Source organism: Panthera pardus, unplaced genomic scaffold (genome assembly GCF_024362965.1).
Source record: "Panthera pardus isolate Hobbes unplaced genomic scaffold, ASM2436296v1 HiC_scaffold_8, whole genome shotgun sequence".
Classification (NCBI taxonomy): Eukaryota; Metazoa; Chordata; class Mammalia; order Carnivora; family Felidae; genus Panthera; species Panthera pardus.
Window position 1 is genome coordinate 87,116,777 of NW_026527013.1, and position 26,717 is coordinate 87,143,493.

Consider the following 26,717-nt stretch of genomic DNA (forward strand, 5'->3'; position numbering starts at 1 on the left):
GATGAACGATTTATATAACGAATCCCTCCTATGCATAGAAAGGTCAAAGAAACCAGTATGCAATATTTATAAAAAACCCTTCTGGGGTACACTTTACATACTTTGTGTGCATATCTGAAACCAAAGAGTACTTCCCTTCTATGTTCTAATTACTTTTTAACTAAGTTTGTTTAACTTTTTTTTTTTTTTAAACAGGTGATATAATGAGAGACCATATTTTTTAGAGAGATTTATATAAAAACTGCTGACAATTCTCCTTGTAGCAGTACTGCATAATATGTAAGTCCAAAAGTTTATTTTCTCAAGTTTTATTTATTTAAGTAATCTGTACACCACGGGGCTCAAACTCACAACCCCAAGATAAAGAGTCACATGCTCTTCCAACTGAGAAAGCCAGGGGTCCCAAGTCTAAAATTTTAGACTGAAGCTAAAGTTCAGCCAAATTTCCAGATGCAGAAAATGTTCTGACATCTAAGAATCATAGATAACAAGTCAGCAAGAAAGGAAATACATTCATGAGAATCTGCAGTGTCTCAAAATTATCGCAGTTGAGGGGAGGGGTTTGGATGATGGGTGACACAGGTGATGGGGATGAAGGAAGGCACTTGTAATGAGTATCAGGTGTTGTGTGTTGAATCACTATATTGTTACCTGAAACTAATGTTACAATGCACGTTAACTCACTGGAATTTAAATAAAACTTTAAAAAAGAATTCTCACAGTTGGATCATAGTTAAAGGGTAAGTGGAGAAAAACACTATTATTTAGTGAATCTGTAATCTTTACAAATTACAAGTTTGAAATTTAATACACACTTGAAGTTTGTAAAATCAAGTTATGTATATTTACCTACACACACACACACACACACACACACACACACACATACATTTTAATCAGACAACATGAATTTGGATTCTCAAACTGCTACTTATAATTTATTCTACTTAAATTACTTAACTTCCGAGGTTTACTTTATCTAAAACAGGAAAAAGTAATTTCTACTTTACAAGACTGTTGTATGAATTAAGATAATGCAGGTAATGTACCTAATAAAGTGACTGACTAGGCTTTTAATGAATGTTTGAATATATAAATATTCATCATTATCATTACTTTCATAATTCCTTACATATGCTCAGCTCTTCACCATGTGGCTATGATATCCAATAGCCCACACGTTTGAATATCTCACAAAATTATCAAAACTACATTTGTATTGAAATTATAGTTAAACTAAGAGACATCACAAAATGGCATGGAGCAAATATTTTCCCACCTTGTGAGTCATGGCTCACTCCAGTAAGAATTCAATTAAGTGTATTTCATGTGACAGACACTGTGCTGTGCTACATGTTAGGGAAAGAGTCATGACCATTTTCTACATTCAAGAACTCACTCTCTTGAAAGAGAGAAAGAGAGGCTTGTAAGGGAGACAGAAATGGAAACAAAAGGGGCGCCTGGGTGGCTCAGTCGGTTGAGCGTCCGGCTTCGGCTCAGGTCACGATCTCGCGGTCCGTGAGTTCGAGCCCCGCATCGGGCTCTGTGCTGACTGCTCAGAGCCTGGAGCCTGTTTCACATGCTGTGTCTCCCTCTCTCTGACCCTCCCCCGTTCATGCTCTGTCTCTCTCTGTCTCAAAAATAAATAAACGGTAAAAAAAAAAAAAAAAAAAAATTTAAAAAAAAAAAAAAAAAAAGAAATGGAAACAAAAGCCTATCACAATGTTAAAAGAACAAAATCCCACATTGGAAGAAAAATACACTGAATGCCTTGCATTTAGCTGTCCCTCCACTCCACTACCAAGGAAGAACATTTTTAATACAAAGTAGCTGTCCTGCATTTTGCTAGTTTGAATTCAGTGAGATATATTCATTTTACAATATCCAAGAAGCACACAGTAATACTAAAATACAACTACAAATGCTCACATTATAAGTGAAAGCTGAACTTGAGTTTTCTTTAATTATAGTCTTTAAAAATAACTTCAATAATAAAAATAATTGAAATAATAGTTATACAATGAAACTATATGTGGAGGTGCTAAAGAGAACATCATGTAATTAAAACAAATTCCATTTAAGTATTTGTTTCTAAGCCTTCTACTATTAAATTGCAATAGCATTCTGGTGGCATGAGATGTAAAAAAATAATTTATATTAAATACAAATCAAACACATTATAATTCTGGATAAATGACCCTCTGTTTCTTGAAAATGTCTAGGTTAACACTTTATAGCTACAAGAAAACCATATGAAATTTTAAGACAATTATTTTTTAAAATGTTTACTTACTTATTTTGACAGAGATGCTCACTGATCTGAGCCACATCAGCAATTAAACCCTAAAAGAGCTTTTTTTCCCACAGGCAAACTTGATGGAGCAATGCATTATCAATTTCTTTTTATTTACACACTTAATGGTATAGGCCAATGTGGGGAGATTAGACGAAGCATCAATAGATACTTGAAAATAATAAAACACCTAACAAAGGTGATGCTTCAGAAACAAAAAGAAACACCTATTTGGGGAAAGAAAATGTTTTTGATCAACGTAAGAAATATCTGAAATGCATACTTCTTCACAATTTGCCATCTGTCTTTTTCTTTTCTTTTCTTTTTTCTCATAGGAAAGACAGGGGACATACACCACTAATAAAAGAATAATTCTTTCATATTTTATGGCCTTAACCATAACCAAATAGCCAGTGGGTTACTCTAACAAAGTGGTAAATCACAGAATACTACCTAAAGAAACGAAAAGAGACAAAAGTCTAAATGCTTCCTAATGGAAAGATAAAATCAAACCAATAAACAATTGAATAGACTTCATCTGAACCAGCTCATTGGAGGCTCTTACCAAAATAGTACAAATAAATAGTACAAAGTAGTATCAAGAACTTTTCTGGAATAGAGGTCAGAGGTTTTTGTTTGTTTGTTTGTTTTGTTTAATTTTTTAATGTTTATTTATTTTTGAGAGAGAGAGAGACAGAACACAAGTAGGGGAGGAGCAGAGAGAGAAGGAGACACAGAATCGGAAGCAGGCTCTAGGCTCTGAGCTGTCAGCACAGAGCCCAATGCGGGACTGCAAGATCATGACCTGAGCCAAAACTAAGAGTCAAGGCTCAACCGACTGAGCCACCCAGGCGTCCCTAAAGGTCAGATTCAACAGCTAAATTTCTTTTTCTGTGTCAGTTATTAACCTGATAGATTTATCAAGGAGACAATCAAGTGACAATGCAGTGGTCCTTTCTGAGCACTCTGATGACACTAGGTCATGCTTCAATTCTAGGAGGTCCCCACTAGTTGAGCTGGTCTTTTGTGCTACATTTTTCCCCAAAGAAGCCCGAGCTCTAAACTAATACATTCTACACATTATTTTTTTAATATAAAATGACTGCAGAAAAGACAATAAACAGCAAAATGCGGAGATTCTAAAACATGACAAATACTACTCTGTCAAAAGTAAATTAGGGGTGCCTGGGTGGCTCAGTCAGTTATGCATTCGACTTCAGCTCAGGTCATGATCTCGTGATCTGTGGGTTCCATACCCGCATCAGGCTCTGTGCTGACAGATCAGAGCCTGCTTCGGATTCTGTGTCTCCCTTTCTCTAACCCTCCCCCGCTCACACCTCTGTCTTTCTGTCTGTCTGTCTCTCTCAAAAGTAAATAAACATTAAAAAAACCATTTAAAAAAAAAAGGAAATTAAATGACCCAGGATCAACAGGATCCAAGTAGTGTTTTGCTTTAAAATAATCATTAGATCTTGGGGCGCCTGAGTGGCTCAATCGGTTGAGCATCTGACTTCGGCTCAGGTCATGATCTCACAGTTCGTGGGTTCGAGCCCTGCATCAGGCTCTGTGCTAACAGCTCGGAGCCTGGAGCCTGCTTCAGATTCTGTGTCTCCCTCTCTCTCTGCCCCTCCCCCACTTGTGCTCTGTCTCCATCAAAAATAAATAAAATGTAAAAAAAAAAAAATTAAAATAATCATTAGATTTTAATGCAGCTTTAAACCCTGCACATCAACAGAGTAAATCACCACGATATTCTCTCTGTAATGTCAAGTTAAAATCTGCCTAAGAAAAAAAGGCTATTGGGAAATTATTCTAATATATGTGTGTATGTACATGTACATATAAACTTGATTGAATATAGATTTTTAACAATTATAAATGTTAACACAAAATAGCCTAATTTGTGTTCTCTAACTAAACACATGTAATACATCCAAGGAATTCTCCCTGATGTTTTTTGTGTTTGTTTTGTTTTGTTCTATTATAGTTTTTTTTGTTGTTGTTGTTTTGGGGGGTTTTTTGTTTTATTTTACAGTTTACAGGAAGATAAGAGTTAGAAAAGAAAGACTGGTTTAAAAAAAGGATAATTAAACATTTTTTAATAGACGGGCACCTGGGTGGCTCAGTTTGGTTGAGCGTCCGACTTCGGCTCAGGTCATGACCTCACAGTTCGTGAGTTCGAGCCTCACATCGGGCTCTGTGCTGACAGCTTGGAGCCTGGAGCCTGCTTCAGGTTCTGAGCCTCCCTCTCTCTCTGCCCCTCCCCTACTAACACTCTGTCTCTCTCTCAAAAATGAATAAACATTACCAAAAATTTTTTTAATAGAAAAACTTCTGTTTTACTCTCACATAATCTTGAATGTATCAACAACCATAATTTCATCATGAACATCACAATGCTGATAAGATCTGAATTGAAAATTGATGTCTAGTAATAATGGTTGGCCTTTATTTATATATTTATTTACTTGAGAAAAAGAGAAGGGGCACAAGTGAGCAAGGGGCAGAGGTGGGGGAGACAGAGAGTAACAAGGCTCATCTGGGGCTCAATTTTTACCCAAACCAGGGCTTGAGCTCACCAGATGTGGGGCTCGAACTCAGGAACTGTGAGATCATGATCTGAGCTGAAGTGAGATGCTTAATGACAGTGGTTGGGCTTTAATGACTCTCTAGGACTACATTACTTCAGTGTGCCTGTCCAAATCATTTCTATTTTCTCAGGCTTTTATAAAACTCATAATTTTTTAAGTCTCATACACAAGTTCATACTGAAGTATCTACAGATCATTATATTCTTATAATTTATACCTGCCATGCAGGTGATTTATCCAACAAATCCTTCAAAAGGAAAAAGTTTCAAGAAATTCACTTCTTAAAACCTTCATGTGAAATCTTTGTTTCCTATTCAATATTACTTTCCTCTGGCCAAAAATAAATGAAAACGTGAATTAAAAAAAAACCTAATATTTTCAAGCCTGTGTTCATCAGTGAATGATAATTGTCTGGGGGAGTGTGTGAGCTCCTTATGGGTAATGAAATATCTGATAATCAGCTCTTGAATCTGATAAAATCTAATCTACAAATAAATTTAACATGTATACATTTTACATGGTTACTCTCAAGCTACTTTTGTGCACTGTTTCTATATCTAGAACATAATTTTAAAAGTACAGGATTACATGTGCATATGTGTGTGTGTGTTGAATACTAAGGATTTCAAAAATGCCTAATATTCTTCCTTTTAGACTAAAATATGATCATATTCTACATCTAGGAGGCCGCCTTACAAATTTTAGTATGTAGAGTATAGCAAAGAAGTAGCATTAATTTTTACATTAAAGGGTCCTGCGGCCTCTTGATAATTGTTGTCACTTCACCTATACTCTGCAACTCTATATCTTCTTTCTTTTCCAGCTTTTGTGACTAAAAATGGTAAATGGAAGAAGGGTCAAAGCCCGGCTCTCAGTCATACATAAAAGGATTCATTTAATCACCTCACACCTATCAGAATGGCTAAAACCAACAACACAAGAAGTAACAGGTGTTGGCGAGGATGCGGACAAAGAGGAACCCTCTTGCGCTCTCGGTGGAAATGCAAACTGGTACAGCCACTCTGGAAAACAGTATGGAGGTTCTTCAAAAGGTTAAAAATAGAACTACCCTAGGATCTAGCAATTGTACTACTAGATATTTACCCAAAGAATACAAAAATACTACTTCAAAGAAACACATGCACCACAATGTTTATAGCAGCGTTATCTGCAATAGCAAATTATGGAAATAGCCCAAATGTTCATCAAATGATGAATGAATAAAGAAAAAATGGTGTGTGTATGTGTGTGTGTATGTGTGTGTATTAATATATGATTTCACTCATAAGTGGAATTTGAAGAAACAAACAAGCAAAGGGAGAAAAAACAGAGAAAAACCAAGAAACAGACTCTTAACTATAGAGAACTGATGGTTTACCAAATGGGAGGTATGTGGGGTGATGGGGGAAAGAGGGGATGGATATTAAGGACAGCACTTGTGATGAGCACAGGTGTTGTATGGAAGTGTTCGATCACTGTATTGTACACCTGAAACTAATATTACACTCAATGTTCACTGACTGGAATTTAAATAAAAACTTAAAAATAATAGGATTCACTTCAAAGGGGCATAAGTTCATGAACACATCCTATCCCTTCCTCTTTGAATCAGCCACCTGTTCGCCTGTTCTCATACTCGATGTTGCTGTTGTTGCTGTTGGACTTCCTAAGTGGTTTCACCAGCAAAAAAAAAAAAAAAAAAAAGAGAGAGAGAGAGAAAGAAAGGGAGAAAAATAAATAATAGTAATATTGTAGAGGCTGAAATTCGCTTCTGTCAGACTTTTTGCCATGTTGTAAACATGAAAAAAAAAAATGGTAACTCTCACTCCATATAAAAATGCTTAAGGAAAAGAGGCATTATTTCAGCAAAAGGCAACCATTTCTTCAACCACATGTAGATAGTTATTTGGGAGTGCCAAAAGTTCTTCCTGTTGTGTTCTGATTTCAGTGGATTCCTGTTCACATGGAATCTAATCCACCTGTATTAATCTGCCCCCAAAATACATGAATGGCTTACAAGTCATGCATTTGAAGTAAAACAAACAAAAAAAACAAAAAACAAAAACCACGTGAACAAGATGACTTATCTGATGGAGACAGCAACAAAACGAAACTCATGAGATGCATGAGGGGCCAATGTTCGAGGTAGAACAGGTACATCTAAAAATATAGGAGCTGAGGTGCTCCTGGGTGGCTCAGAAGGTTAGGCTTCTGACTCTTGATTTCAGCTCTGGTCATGAGCTCATGGCTGTGAGATTGAGCCCTGAGTGGGGCTCCATGTTGGGTGCTGGGCATGGAGCCTGGCTGGGATTCTTTCTCTCTCCCCCTTTCTCTGCCCCTCCCCCACCCGCATGTGCACTCTCTCTCTCTTTCAAAATACGTCAACATTAAAAATAAATAAATAAAAATACAGGAGCTGAAAGGACTTAATAGGGTAGATCCAAATTATCCGAGCAAACTGGTAAGGGAGAACAGGGCAGAGACAGCAGTCAGAGGTCAAGATCGGAGATTGCATTTTAAAGCAGTCCATGAAGAGCCATTTCCAGCACTCAGAGTAGAAGAAAAATTTCTGCCCTGCCCTCTGAGCTCTTGAGTCTCTCACATGCCTCCTAATAATGGCCACTAAAAGAAATTAATTTTTAATTTCTCAAATATAAACAGATTAATGGAAATTGAACCTATTGCTGTTATCCTATAATCAGCAAACATACATTATTAAAACATCAAAATGGTGACATTTAGCTAAGAGATTTGTTAGATACAAAAAGCACTCAAGCCTTACTTTCAAGAAGTTGTTTTCAAATAGAATTTTAGTTTGGTAGCTCTGAGCCAACTCTTATTAATTCCCAAAATAGCCTAAGTCAACTTTTACTGCCCTATTTTTTGACAAAAATGTGAGGATGCACCCAAAGAGGAAAACTTTATTTTATGACACATGAAAGTAGACTTTTTTCTTGCCGTTTGTACAAAATTACCTTATCTGCCCAAATAGTTATGATTCAGAAGATGCTCCATATGTTACTAGCATTAATTGTTAATGCAAACCTATTTAGTAGAGCTTGGCATTTATAAATTAGTACCAGCAAAGTAAAAGATAAAAGCTTCTATACGGCTCCTTTAAGGCAATAAATATTCTTAATACTATCCATAGGTAATACTTAGGAAAAGCAAGTTATTGAAAGATTCTCATTTTAATTCTCTGAGTCTAAGTCAAAGAGCAGAGGCAAATATACAAATATCAATCAAATTAGAGGCCAAATATTATTTTCAGTAACATGTGATATACTGTTGCTAATGGAGCCACCAAAATTAGGGGACACAATAAAAAGTTGATTTCTGTATTTCAATGCAGTAGCATCGTAGCAGCACCAGTAAAAGCTACAGCAAAATAGTAATCAAAATTGTTAACCACCCTACTAGTGCTTGCTTAAAACCAACATGAAAACCGTAGAATGGCTGGTAAAAATAAGTCAGAATTTTTTTTAGTCTTCTTTCTAAACCGGGTCAACTGAAATAAAAATAGGAGTGATGATGAATAATCAGCTCTCATCTCCCCTTCCTGCCATTCAGGGGTCAGAAATAACTCTGATGGCACCATTGATGAAGAAGGAGGAAAGAAAACCCAACAAAACAAAACTCCATTTTCAGCACTTCTCCCCAATTTCCGGTTTTCATATTTTTCTAAATATGGTTTGGTTTGAAGATAAACAACTAAAGGGTCCCTGGAGGCCTTATACTTCGAAATTAACTCTCAGAAACTTATGTTTCTACACATTTTTCATAGGTGCCTGAAGTTGTTTCTCAGTAGGTGTGTAACATCCTGCTTGGTACATTCTCAGGCTAAATAATATATGATTAAGAGAGAACTTAGTAGTTTTTTTCTTACATTTAATGAATAAAGCAATGCTTAATTTTTTCTCAAAATACATTAATATAGAGATGAACTCAAAACGGTCCATTCTTTTTATATTTATATTTTTTTATTTATTTTTGAGACAGAGAGAGAGCACGAGAGCAAGAGTGAATGGGAAGGGGAAGAGAGAGGGAGAGAGAGAATCCCAAGCAGCTCCCACACTGTCAGCACAGAGCTTAACCCATGGCACTAAATCTCACCAACCACAAGATCATGACTTGAGCCAAAATCAAGCGCCTGTTGCTTAACCAAATGAACCACCCAGGCGCCCCTACATCCTTTTTAAAATAAAGTGCTTTTTGATAGCCTCAGAAATATATTTGAATTTAAAGGTTTGTATTATTTTCATTAAACTGGTTTCTGCTTTCAGGATTTAAAGGCATAATTAGATAAAAGGGGGAAAAGTGAAAAAGTTGCAACATTTTGCAAAATAAATACTCTTTTATTTGAACTAAAACCACTCACACACACAAATAAACTTTGAACTACATATTTAGGACCCACAAAAGATCAATGTTTTCAAAGTACTCTGACAAATATGGAATATATGACTAGTGAGGGTGGAACTAATATACAGGTATTTCATACAGAAATTTAACAACTTATTTGGCAAAACAAAGATAAACTTCATGATTGAATGGGCTTAGACAGTCCACACAGTAGACTTGAAAAGGTCTCAGCACCATGTCACCACGGAGCCACATCATGTGGATAAAAATGGAAAACAGCCAGACCTATATTAAAATATACAAAAGTGAAGAAAATACAAATATGAAAGAATTCTAAATCCAATGATACCTTAAACTTCACATACTCTGCAATTTTTTGTTAAATAAATCCAACTGTATATACTATATACAAAATATATAAATACTATACTTTATATACTGTCTACACTACACTTTAAAAAATACTTAGTTTAACTTAGATTTACAATTTTTCTGCAGTATTGTAACTTTCCTATTTTTCCTTTTTCCTATATTTAAACTTTTAAAAAAATATTTATTCATTTTTAACAGAGTGTAAGCACATATGGAAGGGCAGAAAGAGGGAGAAACAGAATCTGAAGCAGACTCCAGGCTCTGGGCTGTCAGCACAGATCCTGACACAGGGCTCGAATTCACGAGCTGTGAGATCATGACCTGAGCTGAAGTTGGACGCTTAACTGACTAAGCCACCCAGGTGCCCCATTTTTCCTATATTTTTAAGAATCATCAACAATGAAAAAATTTCTATATATAGGCAATCATCAGCTAAACTATACAACAGAAAATAACACCATTCTCCGTAATAACTAAAGATCATTTTATTTTTAACTTATAATAACATTTATATTTTTATAGATGTTTCATATGTGTAACATGCATGAAAATTTGCTTTATATTAAAAAAAAAAGATAAATAGATCAACCTAGGTAAGATGCCAAAGTAATAAAAAGTATTTCATCTTTCTTTTTCTTTTAATGTTTATTTATTTTGGAGAGAGAGAGAGACAGAGCATGAGTTGGGGAGGGGCAGAGAGAGAGGAAGACATAGAATCTGAAGCAGGCTCCAGGCTCTGAGCTGTTAGCACGACGTGGGGCTTAAATTCACGAACTGCGAGATTGTGACCTGAGCCAAAGTTGGACACTTAACTGACTGAGCCACCCAGGCGACCCTAAAGTATTTCACTTTTCAAAATTAATTTACAGGTTAAAGTTAACTATAATAAAAACCCCACATATCTGGAACTTAGGAGAAAAAGGGTATTTGGAAAAATAAGAAGACAAAAGAGTTCTGAAAACTTGGGAAAGAAAGAATAATATGGAGAGACTGGTTCTTTGAACTACAGAGTACGTAAAACTACAGTATTCTAAAAGTGTTTTGAAGCATAATCAGGCTTGCCAAAATAACAAAATAGAACATCTAGAAACAATGTCAAAAAGTTTGATGCATTTTATGTATAATAAAGGATTTTCATAAATCACTGGGAAGAAATTACTAAGAATGAATAGTGACAGAATCAACTATTTGAAAATATCACTGTAAACTTCATTTTTACATCCTATCCACCACATAAATCTCAGATGATTAATGTGGTCAACCTCAAACATGTTACAAGTAACAAATGTTTACTGAGAAATATGTTTATCTTTTTAGAAGCAACTTAAATAATAAAATATTAAGTAACTACAAGGTTTATTTTGTTAACAGATATTAGAAAATATCTGTATATTTTAAAAGCAACATAAAAAATCAAGTATGATCTCAACTTTGAATATGTATAAAAAGGGAGCAATTCAATAAAAATGTTAATTATCTGTGGATATGAAATACTAGCTTTTGGTGTTTGTTAAGGTCTCTTTTTATACTGAGTAAAAAGAATATTATGAGGTTGTCTACATTGCATAGTATAGACAAAATTAATGTAGACACTCTGTTTTCCCTTGCTCTTTGTTAACCTTTACCGCCCTGCTCTTCCTGATTATTCCCAACCTGACAGGGAAACATTCCATATTTTCATGGATAAATTATAATCACCTTTTTAACAGCCGGATCCCACCATTTTAAGCAGATGGAAAATTGGCCCATCTGTTTCCTATTAGTGAATAGGTTAAAGAAAATGTTAGAAAGAAAAAGTAAGTGCTCTAAGTCTACATGTAGAGAAGGCAGAAATTTCGTTCTATGCCATGATTTCAGACAGTGCTAGTGATGATCCTACACCCTCAAAAATAATTCCAGCGTTTGGAACAGGTTCTTTACTACATAGCACCATTAGTGACGTGTTTCTCTGATGCAAATGTTTCCCCTTTAAACAAAAAACATCTTAAGCAGCAGCTCAGACATTTAAATTTTATCAGTCCTTTGTAACAAGAGGTGAATATAATATTCAAAATTCTTCTTGGGAGCAAGTTACGAAGAGGAATAGGACACCGTTAACATCAGAACACCCTTTGTGTGGGGAAAAAGAAGTCAGAGCAGCCAAATCAGGGGGAAAGTTGAAGGCTGAAAGAAAAGGTAAGAATAAAGAAGTGGACCTCTTCCAAATGTTTATGTGAATTACAGATTACTGAACTGTCTTTCAGTTACAGAAATTCATGCATGAAGAGGTTCTTAATTTTCAGTTGATACCAGGATCAATTTTATAAGCTTTGCTTTGGATACACTTATGAATTTGGGGATTTGAATTGGAGGTAGTATCAAAGGATCCTAGAAGAAGACCAAAAATAGCTATAAATTAATATTTTGAAATAGCTTTTTTAAGGCCCCAGGGTAAAGAAGTCTTTGAAGCCTTGTAGCAAGATTGGAAAAGCTATCCAAATACAAATGAAATAATTAAAATGCACAACTGCCTTACATTACATTTACTTTTAATTGAGATCCCAACTTAAAAGCACCATGTCTCATTTTGCCTATATTATGGTTAAGACATGTTCGTAATTAATATTAAATAGTAATTAAAGGGTACATTCTGGAGATACCCAGAAATAAACTGTATTTCCTCAAAAGATGAGAGGCCTCATAAATGCTGTTATGTCATTAACTATATCAAGAAATAATTCTGTTAATTGCAATATAATCACTGAGTTCGAGTTACATTTGTTTTCAAGAATATCATTCACACATACACACTTTAAAAACAATTGAGATTTTAAAAGATTACACACGTCTCCCTCTTGATCAATGTTGTACACACCAGTACATTTCCAATTAGCCCCAGGAAGAAGGTTTTGCCCAGTTTAAAACCTCAACTGTAATTTCACTTGGGTTGATAGCATGCAGAGATTTATCTATTCATCTATCAAAATCACACGAACAGTGGCAAAGCATACTAAAATGGGATTTGAGAGACCAAAGCAAACATTCCTCTTTGAATGTGATTCATTATAATTTCTTTATAATATACTTGCAAAACAAAATTGTATCTAAAATAATTTGGCCCAAGAGGGGAAAGGAATTCTTGCATGCTTATTATACTTGCTTCCAAGATCATAAAAACATACAGTAATAAGGATATACAGTGCACACACACCCCCGCCTAACTTTACATGAGCCAAGTTGCTATACTATTCACCTATTGTCCTGCAACAGGTCAAGAAATACATGTCATTTTAGAAGAAAAGTGACATGTAGAAGGAAACCCATGTTTTGTAATTTTAGTTTCTTTCTGGTCTAAGTAGTAGGTAACATTCATTGAAGGCTTACTTTGTGCCAAACATTGTGCTAAGATCATTAATTGATGTATGTCTCTATTTAGGAACGATTGTCAAGTTAATTTTACAGGTGAGGCCACTGAGGCACCTGGACTTTAAGTATGTGGTCCAAGATCACACACGCAGTAAAAACTCATCAGGTTTCAAAACCACAAAGTCAGCCATCACCGTGCCGCCTAGATGCTTACAACATGCCTCAAACTGGACTAAATGCTGTGAACGCTCAGTCTCCTTTATTTCTATCATCTTGTGTTCAGATTTCAGAGTGCCAAGAGCACTAGTATTTTGTAAATACTTGGATGAATTGCTAGTAATCAGTGTATTACTATTTTTCATTCTCTAATATTTGAAGAATTCAGTTTTCTAAAAAAAAAAAAAAAAAAAAAAAAGGATTAAAGGACGCCTGGATGGATGGCTCAGTCCGTTAAGCATCTCACTTCATCTCAGGTCATGATCTCAGAGTTCATGAGTTCGAGCCCTGCATCAGACTCCACGCTGACAGAGCAGAGCCTGCTTGGAATTCTCTCTCTCTCCCTCTCTCTCTCTTCCCCTCCCCTGCTTGTGCTCTCTCTCTCAAAATAAATAAATAAACTTAAAAAAAAAAAAAGACTAAAAAAGAGCCTGCGTTCTCAAATGTAGAACTTTTCATAAAATGCTTTAATCCAAGTTTCTTTTCCATTATATGATATGGAAAGAATAAATAAATGGATAGTTCTATGGATTTTATCTGTACCACTGTGCCTCAGACAGAATTTCAATCAAATGGTATTAACACTATAATGAATTTTGACATCAATGTAATTGTTAAATGTGACTTGATGGACAAATCATTTATATGGCAAACCAACATGACCTCAAAAATAACGGTATAATTATTTATATTTAATAAAATGACAGCTCCTAGCTGGACACCTGCAATTTCTCTACATAATAAACATAGAGAGAAAATTCTTATTGACAATAGCAAGTTCAATAGTGTTAAGTGACTTCTGGTGGGGAAAAAAGCCATTTCCTAAAACAGAGACCTACATTAGTCCCTGATTGCTTTTGATTTAAATAATAAAGAATTCATTTTCTTACGATTACTCAAGAGAACAATGGTCATTAATACAACATTAATCTGGTCTAGAAAAGATTTTTCAGAATATTTTTTTGTTACTGACACAACTTGGTCAAAAGGAAATATGACAATATTCATCAATAGATTTTCAAATACTCTGATCCAACCATTTTGTTTGTAGGAAGTTATACTTAGGAAATAAACAAAGATATTTACAGCTGTATGTTCAAGGATACTCACCAAAATCTTATTCATAGTAGTAATAATTTGTCAAAGATAGAAATGCCTGGCATATACATACATATATATATATATATATATATATATATATATATATATATATACACACACACACCACATACATATACAGAAGAGGTTAAGTATGTATACTCACAAAATGAAATATGAAATAACAGTCAATATTATATTTCTAACAAATATTCAATAGACTAGGAAAACTGCACATATATAGCATTTACATATAAAAATAATTTAACTATAGGTTTTAAACATGGTTGGTTCTTGTCATTTCTCTTAATAACCCTTACATTTTTTCAAATATTCTACTTTTACTAAGAAGTTCTGAGAAAAATTGAATGTTATTAAATTTATGAGATCCAATAAACATGAAAAGAAATAGAATGAGGTACATCAAAAATTGATATCTTAAACTATATATTATTTCTGAATAACATACTTGGTTAATGTAACTCTAAGGTAATTCATGGCTGTGTAGAGTTAAAAAAAAAAAAATCTAAGGTCATCAAAACTTCATAAGGAGATCTCCATAAGTTCTAGGACATTTTATTTTAATTGCATTATAAACTGCTGGACTGATTCAACATTTTATTCCAAATGCCTACTCTAAATAGCATACCAAAATATAATTCATAAAATGTTGTAGAATCAGATTACATTAAATAAAATATAATTCCATTAAACAGTTCCTTTTAAAAGTGCATAACTGGGGCGCCTGGGTGGCTCAGTCAGTTGAGCATCTCACTTTGGCTCAGGTCATGATCTCACAGTTTTGGGTTCAAACCCCACGTCGGGCTCTGTGTTGACAGCTCAGAACCTGGAGCCTGCTTTGGATTCTGTGTCTCCCTCTCTCTCTGCCCCTCCCGTGCTCACACTCTGTCTCTCTCTCTCTCTCTCTGTCTCAAAAATAAATAAAAACATTTAAAAAAATTTTTTTAAATAAATAAAACTGCATAATGAACAATCTCTAAGTTTTTCTATCATAGACCGACTGTTCCCCAGGGAATCACTTCCTTCTTTCACGAGTTTTGGTTTTGAAAAATTATGGGGCGCCTGGGTGGCTCAGTCGGTTAAGCGGCCAACTTCGGCTCGGGTCATGATCTCACGGTCCTTGAGTTCGAGCCTCGAGTAGGGCTCTGTGCTGACAGCTAGGAGCCTGGAGCCTGTTTCAGATTCTGTGTCTCCCTCTCTCTCTGACCCTCCCCTGTTCATGCTCTGTCTCTCTCTGTCTCAAAAATAAATAAACATTAAAAAAAAAAGAAGAAGAAAAAAAAAGAAAGAAAAACTATAGTGGTAAAATGACAATGTGCACTGCTTCATGAATCACAGAGTATGCCTGGCACTTTCCACGTACATCCTCAAAACTTCAGGAGTCCGGGAGATAAAATGCTGAGGAGAAACAGGAGGGTAAATACAGGCACTTCCAACATCAGACAGGAAAACATGAAAGCCTGACAGCTAAGAAGACAACTGGTTTCATCTGGATCAGGGTGACTGCATATGAAAAGAAAGAAAACTGTACCAACAAGTTCCTCTTAAGGCCTATGAAACCCCCAATAATACGGTGGGAGAAATGATCCTGTTCCCTTTTCAACCCACTCCCTGTCCACTCCATGGTTTCCACTGTTGATGTTTCCAGATCTATGTCAGGAGACAAATATAGGTAAGGGCTGGTGGGTTAAGTCCAACAGTACGTTCCATAAGCACCCATGCTACATGCCCCTCACTGACTCATTGTTTTCCTCCCATCTTGAATATGGACCACATTGTGGCTCCTCCCTCTTTTTTAGGCTCACCTTTCATTGGTCAGCACATCCTGTAGCTCCTGCCTCAAGAATACCTCTCAGGTCCTTTTCCTCATTTGCATCACAACTGACAGGGTCAGACTGGAGGTGCTCTTAGTTATCACAGGGAAAGTATGTGGCCTTCCTACCTTACCTGAATTTCTTCTTGGCTATTGTCCACAATGCTGACAAGATAATCTTTTGAAAAATCAAAAGTGATCATAAATATCCCTAGTGAAAATCCTTCAATATCACTCCAGTTTCTTCAGGATAATATCCAAAATCTTATTATGATTTATAAGCTCCTTCAGGAGAATTGTGTTACACACTAGGAGACCAAGTATGTGTGAGAAAAAGAGTCCAGTTCAGAACTGGGTAACTTGTATGAAATTCTACAACCCAAATCTGTAAAGAACCTTATTTCAGTATATATGTAAATTTTTATGTTTTATTTAAAGACTAGTATGATTTTTATTTTGCATCACATATTCAGGGTAGAGAGATTTAAAAGTGCTGAAGCTTTCTGAGTTGTCTGAATTCCACTCTGCCATATTTGAGGTGACTTTTTCTATCTCACCAGCTTTATCTCTCCACCTCCACACCCTGGCAACCCTTATCCAGTCTTTCTAAAATACTTTATATTCTAGAACATATTGGGATCTCTTATGCCTTTATAGATTCGTATTTCTTTTCACTTCAGTGAAATGGTGGTCTCCCATTTTATTAAGAGAATGGAGGCCTCTTCTTTTATTAACTCATTAAACCCATTTAGGCTGTCACCTCTCCAGAATGCTCCCTTGGCTCAGGCCTCAAACCACACAAGACTACAGACAATGCTCCATACTCATTTTCTGCCAGTCTTTGTTAACCTAGTATCTGTCAAACTTTCTATTCAATGCCTAACATATCTGCCCACTTACTTGAAAGAAAGATTTTATATGGTTCACTCCAAAACCCAATTCAATCACCACTGGCAGGAGCAGGTAGAAAGGCAGGCAGGACAGGAATCAGTGCTAACAACCTGAGGCCAGTGAGGCAAAACATGGTGTGCCACAGCACCACAACATGTCAGGAATCTCCCCTGGCTTGCCTCAAATCTGCTCTGCCTTCTGAATCACATACCCTATATTTGTCAAGACTACAGAGTAAGGAGACTTCAGTCTAAATTCAGTAATTCTTTCAGTTTCTGAAGATGCAGTAGTTTGTGTGCACGTGAAATTTACATAATTAACATAGAATTAACATAGAATGTAAAAAACCCCCTCTCAAAACATAAATTTAATTTCCCTTAAACAATTCATCAATTAGGAAGCTACCAGCATGACTGCATTCCAGAAAGTTTTCAACCAACGATAAACATTTTGCATTCACACAAAATTTCATCAGCTTCAAATCAGGACGTCTGAATAATCTGTGTAAACTGGGCATCTAAACTCGGTGAGTCTTAGCTTTCTCAGTATTAAATGAATCTGCCTTTCATTAAAGTGTTTCCCCAGACCTAAAGTCTCATGATTCAGTAACACACCAAGTCATGTGACAAATACAGAAAGAAGATACTCATTTCTAGAGGAATCAAGAGAACCGACAAATTTATTTTTTTAAGACTAAAATATCTTGAAATCTATTTTTTAGATTTTTTAAAAATGTATTTATTTTTGAGAGAGAAAGAGAGAGAAGAGAGAGACACAGCATGAGTGGGGGAGGGGCAGAGAGAGGGAGAGAGAGAGAGAATCCCAAGCAGGCTCCACAATGTGAGTGCAGAGCCCGACGTGGGACTTGACCTCATGAACCATATCGTGACGCGAGCCAAAATCAAGAGTCATACACTTAACTGACTGAGCCACCTAGGAGCCCCAGAAAGCTACTTTTAAAGTTAACACGTTTCTTGATACACTTAGACCTGGAACACTTATTTTTCACTGAAATTTCATTTTTTCCCCCAGATAAATAATGGTTGTCTTAACCCTGTGCTAAATGCAAAATACTATGTCCTCCTATCATGTTGCACTCTCATGCAGGAATATTAGGGAGGTTATAGACACTTAGATTTTAGTTTCTAAGAAATAAACTTATGTACAGAGTACTTTTTTTAACCAATCAGAGAAATAAATATCTCTATATAATGTAAGTCCCTTATATAAATGTTTTGGTGAGCAATGAAATATGCTCATCCCAACAACTCATTTTTAGTTTCTTAGAAAATAATGATAACTATCCATTTTTTTTTAGCAGGGAACCTTGCTTCCCTGAAAAGAATTCAAGTATATATGTATACAAATGTAGTCTTCACTACTAAATAATGATTTGTGGAACAAAGGGATTTTCAAAAGAAAATATTCGTCTCCTTAATGCCAATCCACGTCTGAAAGTATAAAATAACTTGCCAACCAAATATCAGGATGGAAAACAACACTCATTTCAAAGTATATCAAAGGACGGATGAGACAAAAATAGCTACAGAAAATAGAATCATATTCTCTCTAGCCAACTGAAGAAAATAGACTCTTTTTCCCTAGTACTTTGCCACTTTTATGAGGGATTTGGAGGAATAAAACTCTGATTTCGAGAATTACTGAGTAAGAATGGTGTAATCTCACAAGTAAGGGCTGAAGTGATTGCAAGAGCTAAAACCTCTAATCAGCTGCCAATTTGCATGAGTTTTGCCAAACAGTCTCGGGAAGAAATTGCTCCAAAATTTCCTCTCTTCATTTTTTCTCTGCCTACTTACTGGTACAGATTTTGTACATTTGGATTTACTTATAACAAATATTCAATTGATTTTGCATTTTGAAAAACAAGGCCAGAGCTTGAAAGAAAAAAGTGTGCTTCAATTACATAAGAAGTCAAGTCATTCGATTGTACTACCATGTCCCGTAAAAACATTTTACTAGGAAGATATTAATCATGTGCCATATTATAACAAATGCCTTTGGCTCAGTGAAGAACATGACTTTCAAGTGTATACTTCACCGATGGAAGTTTCTACATGCGGCAATCAAAAATCACTCCGGAGTTTTCACTCGAATTGAAAACAAGTAATGTGAAAATATCACTTCAAAATTTCTTTTATTATTGTTTGTTACAAATGTGCCTATTCCCCACCTGAATTTAATATGACTACTGAATATTACATTTGGATAGGGGGAAAAAATGGTGCATTTACTTTTTAAAATTTAACTTAGGAAACTCTGCAGCAATATGTGGAAAGCACTGTCAGGAATAACTTGGGATGCCCCAGAGTTGGCAGCTGTGCAGATGACATGATGTATGAGTCACTGCGGGGGCCTCCTAAATAAAATGTCCCTCTTCACTATCTGCCATTAGAATGCTGAAAGATGTTCAGTCTTGGGAGATTCTCAAACTTGAACCCAACAGAAAATAAAAACACCTTAAGTCATTATCTCTAATTTCTATATGGCTCAAAGTTGATAGCCACTTGAGAGCAAAGAATCATGGGGATGGTGGGGGTGGGTTGGGGAGGGGAGGGAATGATGATAAGAAGCAGCCCAGAAAAAGAGGGGTGGGGTGGCATCAACATGGAATTTATCTATTTTATCACTTAGCCTGGGATCAGCTCACAAAGTTAATTCCCAAAATTACTAACACAATCCAATTCAACTCAGCTCACATTCTCAGGCTAAGGTTCTGGACACTCTGATAAAAATCCAATCAAATGTGGATCTATTTCTATAATGTGACATTTCAAGAATGTTGTATGAATGCAATCATGCAGTATGAAATCTTTTGGGGATTTTTTTTTAATTCGGCATAATTCTCTGGAGATTTATTCAGCATGTTATGTGTATCAACAGTTTGGGTTTTTGTTGTCATCTTCCAAATACTCCATGTATGGATATAGCAAGATTTCTTTATCCACTGAAGGACATCTGCATTGTTTCCAGTTTGAGGCTACTATAAGAAAAAAGCTGCTATAAACATTTGTATATAGATATTTGTATGAACACAGTCTTTGTCTAGAGTAAGGGCCCAGGAATGCAAATGTTGGGTTACACAGTAGTTTCGTGTTCAGTTTTTAAAGAAACTATCAAACATTTTCTAGGTGGCATAATTCTTTATATGTTGCTGAATTCTCTTTGCTAATATATTTTAAAGGATTTTAATGTATACATTGATGAAATAGATTGGTCTGAAATTTTATTTCTTTGTAGAGTCTTTCTTTTGGCATCATGATAATGCTAACTTCAAAAAGTGAATGGGGAATTACTCCCTCCTCTTCTATTTTCTGGAAAAGACTGTATAGAATTGGTGTTAATTCTCCTTCAAATTCTCTAGAAAAAACTATCTGAATTTGGAGATTTACTTTTTTGGGGAGTTTTAAAGTTACGAATGCAATTTCCTTAATAGTTAGGGCTACTCAAAATTATCTATTTCATGTTGAATGAGTTACGGTTGTTTGTGGTTTCAGAGAAATTATTCTATTGCACTGAAGTTGTCAAATTTATGTGTACAAAGGTGTTTGTAGCATTCCTTTATTATCTTTTTGCTATCTGTGGGGTTCTGTAATGATATCCCATTTCATTACTTATATAGGCAATTTGTTGTCTTTTCTCTTCGTCTTGCTGGAAGTTTGTCAATTTTGTTAAACTTTACCAAAACAAAACAAAAAAGAGCTTTTGGTTTTATTTTCTCTATTATTTGGTTTTGAATTCCACTGATAGCTGCTCTTTATTATTTCTTTCGTTCTTGTTTTGTCTTTAGTTTGCTCTGTTTTTCTAAGTTCTTGAGATGAAAACTTAGGTTATTAATCTAAGACTTTTCCTCCTTTCTAATTAGTGCTATAAATTCCACTCTGTGTCGACTGAGGTGAGTCTCACAAAAGCTCATATGTTGTATTTTCACATTCACTCAGCACAATGATTTTATTTCCTTTGATGCTTCCACTTTGACCCATGCATTATTTAGATGTGTATTATTTCATTTCAAAATGTTTAGAGATTTTTTTAATCTTTTACTAATTGCTACTTTTTTCCATGGAGTTAGAGAACACACATTATATGATATAAATTTTTCTAAATCTGTTAAGGTTTGTTTTATGACCCAGGATATACCAATGTCTTGAATATGCTTCCTCGCCACTTAAAAAAATATGCATTCTTTAGCCAAAGTAATTTTGAAGAAGAAGACCAAAGCAGGAGGCATCACAATCCCAGACTTTAGCCTCTACTACAAAGCTGTCATCATCAAGACAGCATGGTATTGGCACAAAAACAGACACATAGACCAATGGAATAGAATAGAAACCCCAGAACTAGACCCACAAACGTATGGCCAACTCATCTTTGACAAAGCAGGAAAGAACATCCAATGGAAAAAAGACAGTCTCTTTAACAAATGGTGCTGGGAGAACTGGACAGCAACATGCAGAAAGTTGAAATTAGACCACTTTCTCACACCATTCACAAAAATAAACTCAAAATGGATAAAGGACCTGAATGTGAGACAGGAAACCATCAAAACCCTAGAGGAGAAAGCAGGAAAAGACCTCTCTGACCTCAGCCGTAGCAATCTCTTACTCGACACATCCCCAAAGGCAAGGGAATTAAAAGCAAAAGTGAATTACTGGGACCTTATGAAGATAAAAAGCTTCTGCACAGCAAAGGAAACAACCAACAAAACTAAAAGGCAACCAACGGAATGGGAAAAGATATTTGCAAATGACATATCGGACAAAGGGCTAGTATCCAAAATCTATAAAGAGCTCACCAAACTCCACACCCGAAAAACAAATAACCCAGTGAAGAAATGGGCAGAAAACATGAATAGACACTTCTCTAAAGAAGACATCTGGATGGCCAACAGGCACATGAAAAGATGTTCAACGTTGCTCCTTATCAGGGAAATACAAATCAAAACCACACTCAGATATCACCTCACGCCAGTCAGAGTGGCCAAAATGAACAAATCAGGAGACTATAGATGCTGGAGAGGATGTGGAGAAACGGGAACCCTCTTGCACTGTTGGTGGGAATGCAAATTGGTGCAGCCGCTCTGGAAAGCAGTGTGGAGGTTCCTCAGAAAATTAAAAATAGACCTACCCTATGACCCAGCAATAGCACTGCTAGGAATTTACCCAAGGGATACAGGAGTACTGATGCATAGGGGCACTTGTACCCCAATGTTTATAGCAGCACTCTCAACAATGGCCAAATTATGGAAAGAGCCTAAATGTCCATCAACTGGTGAATGGATAAAGAAATTGTGGTTTATATACACAATGGAATACTATGTGGCAATGAGAAAGAATGAAATATGGCCTTTTGTAGCAACGTGGATGGAACTGGAGAGTGTGATGCTAAGTGAAATAAGCCATACAGAGAAAGACAGATACCATATGGTTTCACTCTTATGTGGATCCTGAGAAACTTAACAGAAACCCATGGGGGAGGGGAAGGAAAAAAAAAAAAAAAGAGGTTAGAGTGGGAGAGAGCCAAAGCATAAGAGACTGTTAAAAAACTGAGAACAAACTGAGGGTTGATGGTGGGTGGGAGGGAGGGGAGGGCGGGTGATGGGTATTGAGGAGGGCACCTTTTGGGATGAGCACTGGGTGTTGTTTGGAAACCAATTTGACAATAAATTTCATATATTAAAAAAAAAAATGTGCATTCTTTTGTTGTTGAATGGGGTGTTTCAGAAATGTCTGCTAGATTCTGCTTATAAAATCCACAAATAAAATCTTGTTCTCCATAAACAAGGCATGCTCATTCATTAAATGCAGGAAGTCTACATCACTTTACAGATACATTTGTTTTTTTAAAAAAATTAATGACACAGGGTGCCTGGGTGGCTCAGTCGGTTAAGCGTCCAACTTTGGCTCAGGTCATGTCTCAAGGTCCATGAGTTCAAGCCTCATGTTGGACTCCGTGCTCACAGCACAGAGCCTGGAGCCTGCTTCAGATTCTGTGTCTGCCCTTCTCTCTGCATCTCCCCTGCTCATGCTCTCTCTCTCTCTCTCTCTTTCTAACATTAAAAAAAAAAGATATTAAAAAAAAGGTGCATCCTTATAAAAAAAATTAATGGCACTAAACACATCCTAAATTAAACTTCTTAACTCTGTCCTCTTATTCTGTATACGTTATTAATATGTAAAAAAAAAAAAAAAAAAAAAACAACCCTATGATTTACACTTGATAAGTTTTAGAGTGCATTCCTCTACGTTAACTAATGTGATCCTCGCACTACCCCTTCTGAAAAGTTTGCTGGATAAAAGTTAACATCTCCATTTTTGCTGATGATTAAACTAATATAATTAATGCAAAACGTACATTTTGAACCCAAGTTCACATTCTGCACTGCAGAAATTTCGTTGCTATCTGAGTTAACACAGCAGAGTGGCTGGACTTACTTGAACCCTGGCTCTAACAATCACTAGCTGAATTGAATGACCTGTACTAGTTACCAGCCTCCTAACTCAGTTTCCTCGTCTTTAAAATGGGAATAACAATGCTATGTACCTCAAAGGTTGTGTAAGAAGTAAAGAATTTCGTACATGTAAAGAGTTTAGAGGGAAGTGCCTGGAGCACAGCATACATGCTGTGTGTATCAGCTACAGTGACATGTCACCTGTAATGGAAAAAAAGGGGAGGCCATCCATAAAATTCATCACGTCAATATGCCCCAATGTGACTGCTGCTGTTATTACTTGGAAGGTAATAAAGTAAATCAGCAAAGTAAATAAAAGTAAATACACATAAAAAGATAAATGCAAGGGCCTGGTCATTTTTTTGGCATATGAAAAACATTTCTTTTTCATGGGTTTAAGTGCTTTTTCCTCTGGTTGTTCATTATTGTGCTTTACAAACTGCGACCCAGAATAATCTGCTGTTAGATGCAAAGTCTAAATAACACATTTCACTTTTTTATATTGCAACTGCCTTAAATTGGTTTAGAAAACAGAGCACTTTGGCCTTGTAAAGAAAAATAAAATATGCTAAGACTTCAAAGAACAACAAAAATCCAAGAGCATGATCATCCTTGAAAACTGGTCTGGCAAACTAGGACAAGTTGAACATCTTTGCTACACATACTATACTCTGTAAGACACGAGCAGGTTCTTCTTTGTTTAACACACAAAAATGATCTCTGAGGCTAGGAGCACTCAGAGAGTGTTTTATGAATATATTTCCCTCTAATCTCAGTATTTATAATAAATGACAACGTGGATTAATGTTATTTGCTGATAAAATCATAATATGAAAAAGATAAAGAAAATATTAAAAAGAACTCTTCTAAATTGCCTCCTATTTCCACACTGCTATTAGAGAAATAAATGAGAGCATTTGTCTAAGTAAATACAAATCAGGTTACGTTTATTCAGCAAAGGGAAGCATCTCTCACCGCACCTCATAGAGAAGCCAAAAACACCATTCTAATGTCAGGGGTGTTATTGACATAATGTTACCTGGAGAACTTACAAGATCACAACTTCTCCTGTTTCCTAATCTGATGGTTAAGATAATCAGAATATCTTAATATTCATCCCAGAAAATAATTTATTTGATTAATAATTAATGGTAATTGATTTCTAATTTTCGGAATTATCATCTTTTTTGGTAAATACTGCAAACTGAGCATAGAAGGCACCTTCTCTCTTTCAGATGTACCACATACAACCATATCTATTAGTGTGTTGTTAATAATCAAGAAAGTAACATAGAAGTTAATTCAGCAACTGCTACAGGTCTTGTGTTGGACACCAAAGGAAGGCAAAAATCTTGCCTTCAGAGTTTACAGTCTAGCTAAAGTGACAATTCTATGTCCTCACAGTGAACTGTAAACTCTATGTATCTGTAGAACACCTGTGATTATTGGAATTTTGAATGTCAGGCATAAATGAAGTAAATGACTCAAAATAATTCTAGTTGTATCATTAACAGTCCAAATAATCACTCTTGTTGTACGCCTTAGCATATGTTCAGAAAACCATCTGCATCTCTTACACTCTTCTGTCCGTGATCATCTTTTAGCATTGACTTCCTGAGATTAGCTACCTTCCCTGACCAAGTTCTCTTTCATACTCAGGACGAAACAGTCTCTCATATTCCAGTAAATGTGCGATCTTCCTTCGTTCTGCTGTATCTCTTGGGTGATACAAATTATAGAAGACCAGCACAGAAAAAGGCCATCATGAGCTGTACTAGTCAGCAAGTATTCCAAAAAGAGGAGGAATTCAAATTGGTTCTTGAGGGATAAACTCAAAAAATAGGGCAGAAGAGATGGCATCAAGAGGAGTTTGAACAAAGGCCTTGGGGTGGGAAAGCACAAGGTGTATTTGGAAACCAATGAAATACACCTGGAAAGCTGGGGTGGTTAAATTTGATATGGTGAACAGTTCCTGCAACTTCTTTTTTTTTTTTTTTTTAATTTTTTTTTTAACGTTTATTTATTTTTGAGACAGAGAGAGACAGAGCATGAACAGGGGAGGAGTAGAAAGAGAGGGAGACACAGAATCTGAAACAGGCTCCAGGCTCTGAGCGGTCAGCACAGAGCCCGACGCGGGGCTCGAACTCACGGACCGTGAGATCATGACCTGAGTCGAAGTCAGACGCTTAACAGACCAAGCCACCCAGGCGCCCCAATTCCTGCAACTTCTAAGCACATAAAGTAAATAAAAACTTAACAGATTTAAAATATGAGGCTAAGGAATTTGAAACCTCTTCTCTAGATAAAGCAAAATCAGTAAAAGTTTACCAGCAGTGCTTTGCTCTGACGGCAACATGATGACGGAGGGGTAGGAGGGAGAGGAGAAGTATTCAGAGCAAACAAGACAGTGAACGGAAGGGGAATGCACAAGAAAGGAGGCTGGAGGCTGGAAGGCTCCAAACAAGGATTGTGAAAGAGAAAAACCACCTGGATAAAGAAACAATATATAAGAAGAGGCAAACAATATGGTCACAGTATATAGAATTCTTTTGTACTTTCTGTTTTAATTAATATTTATTAATTTTCTAGCCTTACTGAGGTATAATGAACAAAAATGAGTACACTGAAGGTGTACAATGTTACAATTATACACAGAACCTAAAAAAGTCTAATAGAAGCAGAGTAGAATGGTGGTTACTCTCCTTGATGTATAATCTGCTTGCAAATTTGCTAGGATTACAAATTTGCTACGATACACTTCAGGCATGTGTTAATCTAAGTCTGGATCTAGAAAATGATGCACTCTCCATAAACACTCTCTGTTATATATGTGTATATGTGTGTGTATATATTATATATATGTATATTATATTATATATTATATATGTGTATATTATATTATACATATACATATTTATATTATACACATATATTATATATGCATATTATATATACATACATATATTATACATGCATATTATATATATACATATCAGAACTTGTGCCAACAATAATGCTCAACTAAGGGATACAACTAGTGTAAAGGTTATATTATAAATGAGAACTTCACCTATTTTATATATTGGAATTAGTCTAAAACAAAACAACACATAGATACATACAAACACACATAAATTTTACTCACCAAATTTTATGATTATGAATCCTCTTTGTACTAAAAATATAAAATGTCTGAATGTTTTATTTTACTAAAAATAAAAAAATTCTATTTTAGTGAAAATATAA

General features: G+C 35.6%; 1 protein-coding gene across 8 annotated transcripts in view; it reads right to left on the bottom strand.

The window, feature by feature from the left end:
• The window catches only part of PCLO (piccolo presynaptic cytomatrix protein), a 429,470-nt gene that overhangs the window by 337,178 nt on the left and 65,575 nt on the right, over positions 1-26,717 (bottom strand). The gene's annotated exons all lie outside the window — the stretch shown is intronic.